The 18,703-nt window shown below is 37.7% G+C and overlaps 1 protein-coding gene across 3 annotated transcripts in view; it reads right to left on the bottom strand.

Annotated features, from left to right (window-relative positions):
• The window catches only part of LUZP1 (leucine zipper protein 1), a 140,832-nt gene that overhangs the window by 29,222 nt on the left and 92,907 nt on the right, over nt 1–18,703 (bottom strand). The window contains exon 2 of one of the 3 annotated variants that reach the window (XM_077150898.1): nt 1,793–1,896. The exons of the other annotated variants lie outside the window; for them this stretch is intronic. The gene's annotated coding sequence lies outside the window, so the exon portion shown is untranslated. The remainder of the gene's footprint in view (nt 1–1,792; nt 1,897–18,703) is intronic. 3 annotated transcript variants of the gene reach the window in all.

Genomic DNA, 18,703 nt, shown 5'->3' with positions numbered 1-18,703 from the left:
AGAATAAGCTTCTAAAAACATTTTAGATTATGTTACTCTTCTGCTCAAAACTGTCTATGGCTTCCCATCTCACTTAGAATAAAAGGCAGTTGAAAGGTCTTACCCTGGCCTCAAAGGCCCTATATGATCTGGGACCCATTATTTCTCTTCCCTTATCTCCCACTGCTCTTTCCCTACTTACTCTACTCCAGCGACACTAGTCTCTTTGTGGGTCTTTAGACATGACAAGTCATACTCATACCTCAGGGCTTTTACATCTTCTGTATGGGAGGTACATTCTGCCAAGATGCTTTCCTCACTTCTTTCAGATCTTGGCTTAAAACAGGCTTTCCCTGATCACCTCATATAAAGTAGCAATTCCCCTGCTCCTCATCACTCTCTTATCATTTCACCCTGCTTCTTCTTCTTAGCATATATGACCTGGTGAATGTTATTTATCTATTTACCTCTTTGTTTACATTTGGTTATTCATTTATTTTTATGTATCTACCCATTAAAATATAAACTCCTTGAGTGCAAGCACTTTTTCTGCCTCATTTGATTGCTATATACTTTATACCAAGAATTGTGCTAGGTTCAAAGCAAGCAGTCAATTTTTATTATTAGAACATAAGCTAGAGTATACAGCACAATACCCTATGTTTAGTAGATATATCTAATGGGTTTTGTTGATGAAAATGATTATTATTTTTCCCCCAGATTTCACTAGTATATTAAAAGCATTGATATTTCAATAAAGTACCATCAGAAAGATCAAAAAATGAATACTGGCTGCCATTTTACCCAATCAGAAATTAATTTCATAAGACAGTTCCCTGAGGTAGGGAAAAATGCTCCAGAAAAAGGAACAAGAATTCTGAACCAATGAACAGGATGAGAGCTTGCCTTGAAATTTACCACACCCCCTAACTTTGACTTTTCTTAAAGATGCTCAACATGAGAGTGATAAAACTTCCTAGGTAGGATTCTCTTTCTATATCCAGTCATCCTATAACTATAACCATTTCCCACAGTAGCTGCCAAATGTCTTCTCTGAGTTGTCCTACTGCTCTAACTTCCCAGAGAACCGTTCTCTATTACCTAGCTACCACTGATGACCAAGACCATTAGGTCCTTTGGCCAGTTGCTGCTCAAGTTCTCACTTCTCTCTCTTCTATTTCGTTAGAGCTCTCCACTGCCTTGGCTAACAATCAATAAAATAACGATGCACAAAATCCAGAGAGCACTAGGGAAAGGTGTAAGTTACTGAAAGTTTTCCTTTTTTTAATTTGTTTTATTTTTTCTTTTGCTTTGCTCTTTGGAGAGTAAAAAGCACTGCCTCATCTAAAAAGTAACTTTCTCAAAAGGAAAACATTATACTGTAATGAAAATAATCCAGGTTTGAAACCGAGGCCTACCATTTACTACCTGGGTGAACTAGAAGTTATTTGACCTCTCTAAGTTCATTTCTTTGTGGTGATTATAATAGGGCTTACCTCATAGATTGGTGTAAATATTAAGGGAGATAATGTATGCTGAGTTAGATTGCGCCTGGCATCTAGAAAGCTGTAAATAAATGGTGGCTAGGCCTCCTTCTTGAAGCTGTCAACTTCATACAAGGATTTTTACCTTCATTGGGTTGGCTGATCAAATGCCAAAACGTGAAATACTTAGCATAGTATTTGGCTCATAACAGGCCATCAACAAGTACTGATTTTCCTTCCTTTCTTTTCAGTGGTGGAAAAATTGCAGAGGCTTCTGAAACCACACAATTCTATCAGAGTGCCCAGACTTCACTGTGCAACAAACTTACCATCTAGGTAATTTAAATTTTCAGCCAATACTTCTGGCTATCCTCTGATGCTTTCTTTGTCTAGTCTTTCACTATCTTTCAAAGGCAGTTAGTTGTCTCTTGACCTGGATAGAAGATAAAGAGGATGAGGTAGGTAAAGCATGAACTATCATGCTGTATAAGTGTCAGAAAGGACAATGCAGTGTCCTTAAAGGATACCAAGTCTGGATCCTGGCTCTTAAGAAAGGTGCCTAAAAGTCTCTCTCATGGAACAGGAAGAGTCTGTCACCCAGAAGAGCTCCCCTTTCCTATCAGATGATATGATCACAAAGCATTTTACATCGTCTTTCCTTAAAAAATTCCCAAGAATCTAAAAATTCATACAACATCTTACAGCTAGGAAGTATCTCAGAAATAAACTAAGTAAATACTGTTGTTTTAACTAAGGATACGGAAGCTTGGAAAGGATGACTCAGACAAGTTCTTAGGGGTAAAGCCAGGATTCTCCTAAAAAGAAGATACTTTTGGAAGATGGCTGAGGAAAACAGCAAACATTTGTGTACTATCTACTACACCCCAGGCACTATGTTTGCTATTTTATGTAAGACATTTATATTGCATCTTACCCCCTATTTGAATTTCAAGGAGTAAAGTGACTTGTTCAAGGTCTTATTACAGTGTCCTCGTAAGTGGCAGTTAGGATTTAAACTCAAAGCCGTCTGACTGCAAAGACCAAGACCCTCACTCTGGCTCCCATTTGATCACCTTCTAAACTTTCTCCTGAAAAGGGCCCTGAACAACACAGCATCACTGAGAACTAAAAACAGAACTGCTCAGTCTAGATTAATTTTCCCTCTCCATCTTTTAACGAGTAACCTTTCTACAGGAGAGGTGAAAAACCTACCAACTCATTGAATCTTACACCTAAAATTGAGAGGTCCTAGAGACGTTCTTGGAGGTGGAAGTTTTATGTCAATCTTCCTATATATCCTAGTCTTAAGGAAGAATGGAATAGTGGCTGCTCCAAAATTTTTATATAAGAGAGAGTCTAGGTTATGTAGAGGAAAAGGGTATATGTGTTTGTAGGTATGTTTGTGTGGAGAGGGGTATCTAAAGCTTCTTCCACACTCACTCAAGTCACCCTTCGGGTGCTAGAGATTCTTCTTCCTGTTGCTTTTCTACTTTTCTTATCATTTACCAATAATTCTTTTCTCTTTAGATCTGTCTAAGGAAGAATGTTTAAAAGCTTTTAAGCTTTTAAACATGGGTCTTAAACTATTCCTCTTTTCCATGACAACTGCCCATTTCTATCTTATGTCTCCCAGCAGATCATCTTGTAACCTCCTTCCAAGGCTGTTGGTCCCTTTAAATCCAATTTTCACCCCTCCATCATGAACCCCAAAACACACATACACAATATAATCCATCCCTGCCTCTATCCTCCTAGCGATCTAGAAAGAAGGCTAGAATTAAGATATACAAATAAAAAACAGGATTTTTTAATGATTCAAAAGAAAATGAGGGCAACAAGAGTAATTAAAGCTTCAAGCCAGACAGATCTAAAGAGAAAAGAATTATTGGTAAATGATAAGAAAAGTAGAAAAGCAACAGAAAGAAGAATCTCTAGCACCCGAAGGGTGACTTGAATGAGTGTGGAAGAAGCTTTAGATACCCCTCTCCACACAAACATACCTACAAACACATATACCCTTTTCCTCTACATAACCTAGACTCTCTCTTATATAAAAATTTTGGAGCAGCCACTATTCTTAACCCGAAGAAATGGCTACATAAATCTGGTCTAACTCCATTAAGGTGTCTGTCAGCATACTGAGAGCTACTACCCCAGCACTTGCCACCTACTGACAAACTTGATGGCATGTTACTAAGGGCAGGGGCAGAGTGGGGGTGCTTTTCAAAACAGGATGGACCTCACTGCCAAAACTCAAACAGGAACCCAGTTAATCCTAGTCTGTTTTCAGCTGACTACATTCCCTACTTATTTCTAAGGGGTAGAAATAAACAAATAAAAAGTGATTTCTTTCTTTTGCTTCTGAATGTTATTTATCTCTTGCATCCTCACAGTACTGGCCCTCTGTCCCTAGAAATAAGAAAAGGACTGTAAAGATCCTGAAACTCTTTAGTGCTTCAGAGAACTTTCCACCTCAACAAATTCATTCACATCACTTCTCCCAGGCATCTCTTCTGGTGCTTCTTGATACTGTTGCTGGTGGTGGTGGTATGTGTATGTGTCTGTCTAGAAGCAGAGATAAAAGCTCATGACTGAGTCCAATAAAATATACTCAGGAAATGTACCAGTCTATTCTCATTCGATTGCTGATTAAAGCTCACTTACATATATGTATTGCTTTTGTTCCCAAAACACTTCTATGAAAATGCTAAAAGGGAATTTTGCTTTCATATGACTCCCAAATAAATAGTACCTATAAACTCTGAATAAAATTAAAAAATTAATAAATATCTACCTGAAGTGAACAAAAGCTGGCAAATTTTGGCAAGAATCTAAATATTGAAAGAAGGGACCAACAGGGAATGAATTACACATTTTGGAACTGTGACCTGAAGGTGGTTGTGGTAGTTAGATTCAGTTGTCAACTTGGCAAGGTGAAGGCACCTAGTTCTGTTGCTGTGGACTTGAGCCAATGGTACGTGAACCTCATCTGTTGCTCATTACATCTGCAGTTGGCTAGGAGGCTGTGCCTGCTGCAATGAATGATGTTTGACTCAACTGGCTGGTGCTTAAATAAGACAGCACAATGCAGCACAGCCTAAGCAGCTCCACATTCCTCATCTCAGCACTCGCAGCTCAGGCCAGGCCTTTGGAAATGCACAAAGGAATCACCCCGGGGAAAGTTGTTGGAACCTAGAGGTCTGGAGAGAAGGCCAGCAGAGATCACCCTGTGCTTTCCCATGTAAGAAAGAACCTCAGATGAAAGTTAGCTGCCTTTCCTCTGAAGAACTAACAAGAATAAATCCCCTTTTATTAAAAGCCAATCTGTCTCTGGTGTGTTGCATTCTGGCAGCTAGCCAACTAGAACAGTGGTCTAGCTGAGGTTCCAATTAAAAATAAGCCCCACTCTTTCTGTCCAGAAGAACCAGAAGACAGAATCCAGAGCAGTCATAGACAATGGAAAGTGAGAAAGAAAACAGAAGGAGTAAACTCTGCTGGAATCTCTAGGTGACCCCGAACCATGTATGCGCAAGGCAGAATCCAAGGACCTCAGCTAAGGACAAAAAAATTGAACTGCAATTTGAACTGCAATTTGAACTGCCACCCACTGTTGGTGAGACAGAATTTGCAGTTTGAGTCTGAGTTAAATGCCTGCTAAAATAAAAATATCAACAGAATTCAGTGTCTCCACAACATAACACTTACAATGTTCAGGATACAACCCAAATTACATAAAGTACCCACAAAATTAAATCCATCTGCAAGTGAAAAAATCAGCAGAGAACAACTCCAAGATGATCCAGATGTTGGAATCATCAGACATGGGCTTTAAAAGCAATTATTATAACTAATCTCAATGAGGTAAATATATATATATATATTCATAATGAGTGAAAAAAAGAGTAAATGTTAGCAGAGAAATAGAAATAAAAAAGAAACAAATGGAAATTTTTGAACAGAAATATAATATCTGAAATTAAAAATTCACTGAATGGACTTAAGAACAATCGGCATTAAGACTTACATTTTTCCAAAGGGATATACAAATGACTAAAAAGTACATGTAAAGTTGCTCAGCATCACTAGCTATTAGGGAAATACAAATCAAAACCACAATAAGATACCATTTCACAACTATTAGAATGGTCATTAGTAAAAAACAAAACTACAACTGTTGGAGAAGATGTGGTGAAAGAGGAACACTCATTCATTGCTTCCGGGGATGTAAAATGGTGCAGCCACTGTGGAAGACAGTTTGGCAGTTCCTGAGGAAGCTAAGTATAGAATTACCACATGATCTGGCAATCTCACAAACCAGGTTTATACTCAGAAGAACTGGAAGTAGGGATGCAAACAGACATTTGCAAACCAATGTTCTTAGGGGCATTATTCATAATTGACAAAAGAGGAAAGCAACCCAAGTGTCCATCAACCAATGAATGGATAAACAAAATGTGGTATATACATACTATGGAATATAACTGTAAAAAAGGTATGAAATCCTGATGCATGCGACAACATGGACACACCTTGAGGACATTATGTAGGGTGAAATAAGCAAGACACAAAGGGGCAAATATTATATGATTTCACTGAAGTAAACTCACGGAGTTAGAATCTAGAATATAAGTCACCAGGAGATAGAATGGGGTTAGAGACTAGGCAGCTGATGCTTAACTTATAAAGAATTTCTCTTTAGGCTGATGGTAAACATTTGGAAATGGATGTAGTGATGGTGGCACATTATTCTGAGTGTAATCAACACCCTGAATTACATAGGTGTAACGCAGTTAAAAGAGGAAACATAAGATATATATATATTACCATAATAAAAATTAAAAGAGCAATGAAAATTGTCTAAAATTAAAAGTAGTGAAGATTGTACAACTAAGTGAGAATACTGTGAAACAATGTTGTTTATTTTGGATAGAATATATGCATTATGAATACATCGCAACAAAATCTGAAGATTCAAAACAAATAATTACACAGAAAATTCAAGTGCTAGAAAAAATATGGGGAGAGAAGTTTACCTATTCAATGTAGGGTAGCAGAATGGGGCAGCCCTTCTGGAGGGTATTGTAGTAGATCCACAGGAGGCTAAATATAGGGTTTGCCATACATTTAGGCAATCCTCTCACTGGGAATATATTCTAAAGAACTAAGGCAGAGCCTCGAATTGACATTTGCACACTGATGGTCATGGTGACATTATTCATGACACCCAATGATGGAGGTGGCTGAAGGGTACATTGACTGAGAAGCAGAAGGGTTAACTGTGATGTAAACATATGATGGAATATTGTGCGGCTATGGAAAGGAACGAAGTCAGGAGGCATACAACGAGGTGAATGAAACATGAGGACATTATGGTGAGCAAAATAAACCAGAAACAAAAAGACAAATATTGTATGGTCTCTTTTAGACAATACATACATGAAAATTGGGGCCTAGATTTTAAGTTCTTACAGCAGTCACATTTATTCCTGAGCTTTAAGTGTTATTCCTAAATTCTGAGATGCTATGCAATACATGCATAACTGCATATTTTCCTGGAATTTTGGGTACCTGTATGATACCTAAGACTCAGAATTGGAGTTCTGCAGCTCTGAAAGTCAGCATTTTTACATTTAACAACTGTTAAGGAAGCCAAAAAAGAGATCAGGCTTCAATCAGAGATAAGAATGGAGCAAATCCGGTTAGGACAAAGGTAAACCAGAATACAGGGTAAAGGATGACACCATCTATATTTTAGAACTTCTCTACATGAGACCAAAGGAAGAGAGGTATCTTTTGTTCAAAACCTCAATTTTGTAATATACAATCTAACTTAACCTTTCTGGTCAATTCAGGTAATCAACCTAAAGACATAGAGCCTAGAATTGGGGGGAAAGAAATAAAAAAAAATAAGGTATCAGTGACTAAGAGATTTCAAATAGAGTCTAAAGGCTATTCTAGAGGTTCAGCTAGATATTACTAATTGCCATGGTATGCAATTAGCATGGTAGTGGTTACAAAAAGCACTATCCACAATTTTGGTGTACCAGGCCCCTCATCTACTATTTAACCTCTTGAAGTCTTCCAGATATAAGAAAAGGAAGTACAGAGGCAGAAAATTGAAATGAAAGGGCAGAATGAAAATTAAATCCTGGGATAACCATATCCCAAATTCCAGGTATCAAATCTAGAGCCTCATTATGCGTATTGAGAAGCAAGAGGAGAGTCATCTTTTCCCCTGTAACTGCTGAGGTAGAATGGGCCATGAAGGATTTTAATGGTCTTCTGACCCTGTGCAATCTCTTTGCTGAGAAGCTAACTTGATAAACAGGCTGATGGCAGGGTGAGGTGGGATCAGTTAGTGGGTCTAGGGGTGAAGCATGCCAGCAGTTTCCTAACAGCTAGATTGATAAGAGTAGCTAACCCCAGAATGCCATCATTGATCACCTTTCCACACTCTTGTCACTGCAGTCCAGGACACACTAGGTAAAAGTGGAGAAAAAAACAAGCTGCAGAAAACATTTTTTCTGTAAGTCCTGACTTTCTCTCATCTCCCATGTCCCCATCTTCAGCCCACCACAAGAGAAGAAAAGAATTCAAAGCAAACTATATCTACCAACTAAATTGGGAAAAAGAAAAAGACCTGCCCTGTAAGTGTCAAGAACCTTGGACTGGGGAGTTAGGAAACCTAGGTAACAACCCTACTTCTACCACTAATGCAGTTTGACCATGGACAAGTCTTTTAAACTCTCTGGGCCTTGATTAAACAAAAAGGCCTGACTAAATAGCTAAAGTACTGTCCAGAAATATGTATGGAATCCTTAGCCACGCTTTCTCCATCTGCCCTTGAGGAAGCTATGAATAATACCCAAAAGGCAGCAGTGAAGGCATGCCAATTCATTTGGTTCGTTAGAACATCTCAGTGTTTTACAATTATTTAAACCTTTAAAAGAATAAGTTAATTTTAAAAAGTCTTGTTATTAACTTAATTTGTGTTCACAGAGATTTCAATACCTATCTATGATAAAAGCCTTCTAAAATACTATCGTTGGTTTGAAAATACTTCTAATTCACCCAATATAATTTTTTTTTAATCTATGTAACCCTTGGGGTGAGAAGGTAGATTTCTCATCTGCCATATGACAGTGAAAAAAACAAAGACTAAGCGACCTGTAATTCTTTCAGGAAGCTATTAACAGAGACAGTACTAGAATCTAGCAATCTCACTTCTGAGCTTTGGGTTGTTTTTCAGCTTACCAAAGGAAACTTTCAAAGAAACAAAAGCATAAACAAGACAGAAATGGGAAAGAAAGGACTTAAGAATTTTCAAGTACTTTGAAAGCAACAACTGATAAGAATGGCTTGTGGTTAGTGCATTTATTTGAAAGTGGGCCCTCTAAAACTGCCACCCAGCTCTGCTGTTTACTTTTCTAAGAAGTAACCTGTAATTCAGACTAGGCTTCCTTACATTTAGCCCACATTTATGAGGTTTAGCAACAGAACCATGGGTCTAAAATTGTTAGTTATATACCTGTTTTAAGAAAGTTGGATGAATAAGAAGTACACACTGGGTCCCTTTAAGCTCTAGGAGTTCATGATAAGATACCAAAGGGGCACAATGATTATAGCAAGTAATGACAAATGGAGTTAAACAGCAAGAAACAAAGCAATTGCTCCAAGAAGAATGGAACCCAAAGAGCTTTTATTACCTAAATTAATCTTCATGGTAACACTATCAGGTAAATACTATCATTCTCATTTTATAAACATAGAAAAAAATAGAGGCATACAGTCACACAGCTGTTAAGCAAGTGGATTCCCAATCACATATTTTTGCTCCAAAGTTTACTTTCTCCCCTTCTCTATACCACCCCTCTAAGAAGTTCTCTCTCAGATCTTACACTTAAAAAAGCCAATCCTGATCCACACCCAAACACTGTCAATATACCTGAGCTTAACAAATGGAAAGTTGGGTTTGTTTTTCATTCTTTCATTCATTTATTAAAATATTGACTGCCTATAGTGTGTCAAATGCTGAGGTAAGCACTTGGGGTGAAACAGACATATTCCTTGTCTTTGTGGCACCCACAATATAGTGCAACAGGAAGATATTGATTAAAGAATCATATCATTACACTGTCCCTTAAGTAATATATTTGATTGCAAGAATAACGCATTACTCTATTCATGGTTATTTTAAGGAGTGTAAGGCTATACATCACTCACTACTTTTCCAATAAATACTGAACAAATACAAATAACTGAGCAGCAAGGAGTATTCCAAAATTCTGTGGACTAATTAACTTTTGTTTAATCTCAGGGAAGCTCAACACTGCTAAAATATATGAATTCTGATTTGTATTTCAATAATTTGTCATACTTCAAAATTTGGTTTTGTGGATACATATTAAAGGATTCTAAAACAACAGTAAAATGTATAATATCACTTGGAAGAACTAGAGAAAGAACAGCAAACTAACCCCAAAGCAAGCAAAAGGAAAGAAATAATGAAGATTACAGCAGAAATACATGAAATGGAGAAAATAAAAACAATTGAGAAAATCATCAAAACCAGAAGCTGGTTTTATGAGAAAATCAGTAAGACTGATGGACCCTTAGCAAGACTGACAAAAAGAAGAAGAGAGAGGATGCAAATAGATATGATCAGAAATGGAAGAGAGAAATAACCACTGACCCCACAGAAATAAAGGGGTAATGACAGGATAATATAAACAACTTTATGCTAATAAATATAACAATGTAGATGAAATGGACAACTTTCTAGAAAGGCATGAACAAGTAACTTTGACTCGAGAAGAAACAGACAACCTCAACAAATCAATTACAAGTAAAGAAATTGAATCAGTCATTCAGAAGCTCCCCAAGAAGAAAAGTTCAGGACCAGATGGCTTCACAGGTGAATTCTACTAAACAGTCCAGAAAGAATTAGTACCAATCCTGCTCAAACTCTTCAAAAAAATTGAAAAGGAGGGAAAGCTACCTAACTCATTCTACAAAGCCAACATCACCCTCATACCAAAGCCAGACAAAGATATTACAAAAAAAGAAAACACTCTCTCTAATGAATATAAATGCAAAAATTCTCAACAAAATTCTAGCAAATCATATAGTCCGGGTCAAGATGGCGGCTTAACAACGTGCGCGTTTTAGTTCATCCTCCAGAACAACTACTAAATAACCAGAAACAGTACAGAACAGTTCCTGGAGCCACATCAGTGACCAGACACACAGTGTACCCCAGTCTGGACCAGCTGGACCGACTGCAAGCACCCCCTAGAACCGTGAGTTTCCAAAGCTGCGGCGGCCAGCAACCCTCCCCCACAGGCCGCTTCCCAGAGGGGAAAGGAAAGGACTTTACCAGCAGCAGGGACTGGGCACAATCAAACGCCAATTGTGGAACTAATTAACAAATTCTGACTACTAAAAATAGGCCCCCAGCTTAGGTGAACCTGATCAAAGCGGAGGTTGCTCATTTTTGCCCCAGCACCAAGGGGGCAGGACTGACAGAAAAAGAGGAAAAAAAAAAAAAAAAACAAGGAAACAGAGGTTTTTGTGGCTGTGTATCTACAAAGGCTTGACTGCCTCTGGAAACAGCGGCAGGACTTTTCAGGCTGCAACTGCCCCAGGCATAGGCAGAAGTGAGCTCTTTTGGGGGCTTGTCTGGAGCCTATGCCTTCCCCAAGGGAGGGGTGAAGCCCAACTCAGGTGGAATCCCTCCCTCAAGGAATTCAGACCCCAGGGCTTGGTAATTTGAAGCCATTAAAACCTGCCTACAACCTCTCCTCTGTCTCCACCACGCACCCAGCAGGGAAAGTCTGCCAAAGTTAAAGGTACCGAATCATCTTATGCAGTCAGACAAGCGCCACACACAGGGCAGGATAAGAAAAACAGAGTCCAGAGACTTCACAGGAAAGTCTTTCAACCTGCTGGTCACACCCTCAGGGAAAACTGACGCAGGTGACTCTTTCCACCTGATAGGAGGCCAGTTTGGTCTGGGAAAACCTGGCTGGGGTCTATAATATCTAAGTAGAACCTCCTAAGTGGGGGGGGGGGGGGGGGGGGGGGGGGCAGCGAAAAGGCACCACACAAGGAGGGCAAGAAACAAGAAAACAAGAACTGAAAACTTATCCTCTGTTAAATAAAACTTAAGCTAAAGGTCCAGATAAAGCTGAATGGAATGTCAAAGAACAGATAGACAACAAATTCATCCAGCAAGAAAACACTAGATAAAAGAAGTGAAAGCAATCTCCAGAATAAACTAATTAAGGTAATTAAATGCCTAGACACCAGCAAAAAATAACAAATCACACTAGGAAAATTGAAGATATGGCCCAGTCAAAGGAACAAACCAACAATTCAAATGACATACAGGAGCTGAAACAATTAATTCAGAATGTACGAACAGACATGGAAAACCTCATCAAAAATCAAATCAATGAATTGAGGGAGGATATAAAGAAGGCAAGGAAAGAACAAAAAGAAGAAACTGAAAGTCTGAAAAAACAAATCACAGAACTTATCAGAATGAAAGACACAGCACAAGAAATGAAAAAGACAATGGAAACCTACAATGGTAGATTTGGAGAGACAGAACATAGGATTTCTAAACTGGAGGACGGAACATCTGAAATCCGACAAGAAACAGAAACTATAGGGAAAAAAATGGAAAAATATTAGCAGGGACTCAGGGAATTGAAAGACAATATGAAGCGCATGAATATACGTGTTGTGGGTGTCCCAGAAGGAGAGGAGAAAGGAAAAGGAGGAGAAAAACTAATGGAGGAAATTATCACTGAAAATTTCCCAACTCTTATGAAAGACTTAAAATTACAGATCCAAGAAGTGCAGTGTACCCCAAAGAGACATACTCCAAAACATTTAATAATCAGAATGTCAGAGGTATAAGAGAAAGAGAGGATCTTGAAAGCAGCAAGAGAAAAGCAATCCATTACATACAAGGGAAGCCCAATAAGACTATGTACAGATCTCTCAGCAGAAACCATGGAGGCGAGAAGACAGCGGGATAATATATTTAAATTATTAAAAGAGAAAAGCTGCCAACCAAGAATTCTATATCCAGCAAAATTGTCCTTCAAAAATGAGGAAGAAATTAAAACATTTTCAGACAAAAAATCACTGAATTTGTGACCAAGAGACCAGCTCTACAAGAAATACTAAAGGGAACACTAGAGACAGATACGAAGACAGAAGAGAGAGGTGTGGAGAAGAGTGTAGAAAGGAAGACTATGAGTAAAGGTAAAAAGAAGGAAAATGAGATGTGACATATAAAATGCAGAAGGCAAAATAGTAGAAAAAAGTACTACCCATGCAGTAATAACACTGAATGTTAATGGATTAAACTCTCCAATCAAAAGACATAGTCTGGCAGAATGGATTAAAAAACAGGACCCATCTATATGCTGTTTCTACTCAAAGGACACGAGGCCAAGGACACAAATGGACATTTACACACCAATATTTATAGCAGCATTATTAACAATTACCAAGAGATGGAAACAGCCAAAATGTCCATCAACAGACAGTTGACTAAACAAACTGACATTTACATACGATGGAATATTATGCAGCTTTAAGACAGAATAAAGTTATGAAATATGTAACAACATGAATGGACCTTAAGGACATTATGCCGAGTGTGATTAGCCAGAAACAAAAGGACAAATCCTGTATGGTCTCACTGATATGAACTGACATTAGTGAATAAACTTGGAATATTTCCTTGGTAACAGAGACTATCAGGAGATAGAAATAGGGTAAGACATTGGGTAATTGGAGCTGAAGGGATACAGATTGTGCAACAGGACTGAATATAAAAACTCAGAAATGCACAGCACAATATTACCTAACTGTAATACAATTATGTTAAAACACTGAATGAAGCTGCATATGAGAATGATAGAGGGAGGAGGGCTGGGGCATAAATGAAATCACAAAGGAAGATAGACGATAAAGATTGAGATGGTGTAATCTAGGAATGCCTAGAGTGTATAATGATAGTGACTAAATGTACAAATTTAAAAATGTTTTTGCATGAAGAAGAACAAAAGAATGTCATTACTGCAGTGTGCTGAAAATAGATGGTAATTAATATTTTAAAATTTCAACTAATGTGTGAGACTAAAGCAAAAAATGTTTATTTGGTACAAATCTATACTTTGACTAGTGCATCTCCTAATATAACTTATGCAGATAGTTGATTGAACACCTTAAGTACATGGAACTTTGTATAGGACATGAGATTTTGTTGGTTTGTCCAGGTGATGCCCTGATGAATCCCAGAATGATTCTATCAGTCAGTGGAAAAGTATTTGCAAAGTCCCCTTCAGGGAATGGTGAGAACGGGGGAAAACTCAACTTCCCCAAGTTGAATTCTTGATATTCTCACAAGCAGTGTGGACAACCTAAGCTATAGGCCGAGCTCCCAGACTTGGGGTTTGTTCACATGAAACTTAACCCCACAGGGGATAAGGTCAAGCCTACTTAAAATTAAGCCTAAGAGTCACCCCCAAGAGAACCTCTTTTGTTGCTCAGATGTGGCCTCTCTCTCCAGCCAACACAGCAAGCAGACTCACCACCCTCCCCCTATCTATTTGGGACATGACTACCAGGGGTGTGGATCTTCCTGGCAGCGTGGGACAGAAATCCCAGAATGAGCTGAGATTCAGAATCAAGGGATTGAGAAAAACTCTAGAATGAGCTGAGACCCAGCATCAAGGGACTGAGAAAACCTCAACCAAAAGGGGGAAGAGTGAAATGAGACAAAGTGTCAATGGCTGAGAGATTCCAAACAGAGTCGAGAGGTTATCCTGGAGGTTATTCTTATGCATTAAATAGATATCACCTTGTTGTTCAAGATGTAATGGAGCAGCTGGAGGGAACTGCCTGAAAATGTAGAGCTGTGTCCCAGTAGCCATGTTTCTTGATGATGATTGAACAATGATATAGCTTTCACAATGTGACTCTGTGATAGTGAAAACCTTGTGTCTGATGCTCCTTTTATTTACCTTGTCAACAAATGAGAGGAACATATGGAATAAAAATAAATAATAGGGGGAACAAATACTAAAATGGATTTAGTTTGAAATGCTAGTGATCAATGAAAGGGATCAGTAAGGGGTATGGCCTGTAAAAATTTTTTTTTTCTGTTTGTTATATTTTTCCATTGTCTTTTTATTTCTTTTTCTGGATTGATGCTAATGTTCTGGAAAATGATCATGATGATGAATATGCAACTATGTGATGATATTGTGAATTGCTGAGTGTATGTGTTGGGAAGGTTTGTGTTTCTTGTAATTTTTTTTAATTAATAAAAAATAAAAATAAATAAAAAAAAAAGGACAGCTTGTTCAAATAGATACAGAAAAGCCTGTTATTTTAATATTTTCTTTACCTTGCAATCTCCCACAGGCCTATATTGGCAAGATGGTGTTTTAGAATGGATTTTTTTACCAAACAATAAACAAAAACACTTACATACAAAAAAAAAAAAATTCTAGCAAATCGAATCCAGCAACACATTTAAAGAATTATACATCATGACCAAGTAGGATTCATGCCAGGTATGCAACAATGGTTCAACATAAGAAAATCAATTAATGTAATACACCATATAAACAAATCAAAGTAGAAAAACCACATGATCATCTCGATTGATGAAGAAAAGGCATTTGACAAAATTCAACATCCTTTCATGTTGAAAACACTTCAAAGGATAGGAATAGAGGGAACTTCCTCAAAATGATAAAGGGAATATATGAAAAACCCACAGCTAACATCATCCTAAAAAATGATGTTAGGGAAAACAGAAAACTTTCACCCTAAGATCAGGAACAAGACAAGGATATCCGCTATCACCACTGTCATTCCACACTGTGTTGGAAGTTCTAGCCAGAGCAATTAGACAAGAAAAAGAAATACAAGGCATCAAAATTGCAAAGGAAGAAGTAAAACTCTCACTGTTTGCAGAGGATATGATACTATATGTCGGAAATCCTGAAAAATCCACAGCAAAACTACTAGAGCTAGTAAATGAGTACTGCTAAGTGGCAGGTTACAAGATCAACACTCAAAAATCTGTAGTGTTTCTATACACTAGTAATGAACAATCTGAGGGGGAAATCAAGAAAAGAATTCCATTTACAATTGCAACCAAAAGAATAAAATATTTACGAACAAGTTTAACTAAAGAGGCAAAAGACCTATACAAAGAAAACTACCAGAAACTGTAAAAAGAAATCACAGAAGACCTAAATAGATGGAAGGGCATACCGTGTTCATGGATTGGAAGACTAAATATAGTTAAGATGTCAATTCTACCTAAATTGACTTACAGATTCAATGCAATACCAATTAAAATCCCAGCAACTTACTTTTCGGAAACAGAAAAACCGATAACAAAATTTATCTGGAAGGGCATGGTGCCCCGAATAGCTTAAAGTATCCTGAGAAAAAAAAAATGAAGTCGGAGGTCTCACACTACCTGACTTTAAGGCGTATTATGAAGCCACAGTGATCAAAACAGCATGGTACTGGCATAAAGATAAATATATTGACCAATGGAATAGAATAGAGTATTCAGATATAGACCCTCTCATCTATGGACAATTGATCTTTGATAAGGCAGTCAAGCCAGCTCACCTGGGACAGCACAGTCTCTTCAATAAATGGTGCCTAGAGAACTGGACCTAGAGAACATCCATACGCAAAAGAATGAAAGAGGAACCATATCTCACACCCTATACAAAAGTTAACTCAAAATGGATCAAAGACCTAATCATTTGATCTAAGACTGTTAGAAGAAAATGTAGGGAAATATCTTATAAATCTTATACTTGGAGGCAATTTTTTAGAGTTTACACCCAAAGCAAGAGCATTGAAGAAATAAATAAATAAATGGGAACTCCTCAAAATTAAACACTTTTGCACATCAAAGAACTTCACCAAGAAAGTAAAAAGACAGCTTACCCAAAGGGAGACATTAAGTGGAAATGACATATCAGGTAAAAGTCTAGTATCCAGAATTTACAAAAAGATTGTTCAACTCAACAACAAAAAGGCAACCCAATTACAAATCATCTCACACCCACAAGAATGGCCATTATCAATAAAACAGAAAATGACAAATGCTGGAGAGGATGTGGAGAAAGAGGCAAACTTATCCACTGTTGGTGGGAATGTCAAATGGTACAACTGCTATGGAAGGCAGTTTGGCGGTTCCTCAAAAAGCTGAATATAGAATTGCCATATGACCCAGCAATACCATTGCTAGGTATCTACTCAGAGAACATGGGGGCAAGGACACAAACGGACATTTGCACACCAATATTTATAGCAGCATTATTTACAATTGCGAAGAGATGGGAACGGCCAAAATGTCCATCAAAAGACAAATGGCTAAACAAACTGTGGTATATATATATATACAATAGAATATTATGCAGCTGTAAGACAGAATAAAGTTATGAAGTATGTAACAACATGGATGGACCTTAAGGGACATTATGCTGAGTGAGATTACCCAGAAACAAAAGGACAAATAGTGTATGGTCTCACTGACATGAACTGACATTAGTGCATAAACTTGGAGAATTTTGTTGGTAACAGAGACCATCAGGAGACAGAAATAGGGTAAGATATTGGGTAATTGGAGCTGAAGTGATACAGATTGTGCAACAGGACTGAATGTAAAAACTCAGAAACGGACAGCACAATACTACCTAACTGTAATACAATTATGTTAAAACACTGAATGAAGCTGAAGGTGAGAATGATAGAGGGAGGAGGGCTGGGGGCACAAATGAAATCAGAAAGAAAGACAGGCAACAAAGACTGAGATGGTATAATCCAAGAATGCCTAGAGTGTATAATGATAGTGATTAAACGTACAAATTTTTAAAATGTTTTTGCATGAGGAAGAACAAAGGAATGTCATTACTGCAGGGTGCTGAAAATAAACAGTAATTAATATTTTAAAATTTCAACTTATGTATGAGACTAAAGCAACAAATGTTTATTTGGTACAAAATTTATATTTTGACTAGTGCACATTTCCTAATACAACTTATGTAGACAGCTTAATTGAACCCCCTAAGTACATGGAACCTTGAGTAGGACATGAGATTTTGTTGGTTTATCCAAAGTGATGCCCCGATAAATCCCAGAATGGTTTCATCACTGAATAAAAAAGTGTTTGCAAAGTCCCCTTCCGGTAATGGTGAGAACGGGGGAAAATTCAACTTCCCCTAGTTGAATTCTTGATATTCTCACAATCAGTGTGGACAACCAAAACTATAGCTGAGCCCCCAGTCTTGGAGTTTGCTCATATGAAACTTAATTCCACAAAGGATAGGCCAACACAACAAGCAAACTCACCACCCTACCCCCTGTCTACGTGGGACATGACTCCCAGGGGTGTGCACCTTCCTGGCAACGTGGGACAGAAATCCTAGAATGAGCTGAGACTCAGCATCGAGGGATTGAGAAAAACTTCTCGACGAAAAGGGGGAAGAGTGAAATGAGACAAAGTGTCAATGGCTGAGAGATTCCAGAGTCCAGAGGTTTTCCTGAGGTTATTCTTACGCCTTAAGTAGCTATCACCTTGTTATTCAAGATGTAATGGAGAAGCTGGAGGGAACTGCCTGAAAATGTAGAGCTGTGTTCCAGTAGCCATGTTTCTTGAAGATGACTGTATAATGATATAGCTTTCACAATGTGACTGTGTGATTGTGAAAACCTTGTGTCTGATGCTTCTTTTATCTACATTGTCAACAAATGAGTAGAACATACGAAATAAAAATAAATAATAGTTGGAACAAATGTTAAAAAAATGTATAATATGTACTATATTTAAAATCAAAGTATGCATGATGTTTATTTCAGAGTTTTATTTTCAGCTGATTGTGGAAAATTATTCAATATTTTATAGAATTTTCTTCAAAAAAGCCAATTTAACAAAATAAAAAATAATCCTTGAAAAAAGAATCATACTATTAAATATAAATTATATGAAATATAATTAATATAAATTGGCCCATTCAAGGAGGTATAGGAAGGCTCCCTCTAGTGGCAGGAATGTTCCACGGAGAAGGGGGAGCACCGTGAGCTTCAGAAGCTAACAGAACCATACATAGCCAAAGAATGGAGAACAAATGAAAGTATGAGGTGAGAGATGAGACCAGAGAAGTATGGAGAGTGTCATAGCA

Source organism: Tamandua tetradactyla, chromosome 2 (assembly GCF_023851605.1).
Source record: "Tamandua tetradactyla isolate mTamTet1 chromosome 2, mTamTet1.pri, whole genome shotgun sequence".
NCBI classification, from domain to species: Eukaryota; Metazoa; Chordata; class Mammalia; order Pilosa; family Myrmecophagidae; genus Tamandua; species Tamandua tetradactyla.
The sequence above is the reverse complement of the archived record's forward strand: the minus strand, read 5'-3'. Positions and strand labels throughout refer to the sequence as shown.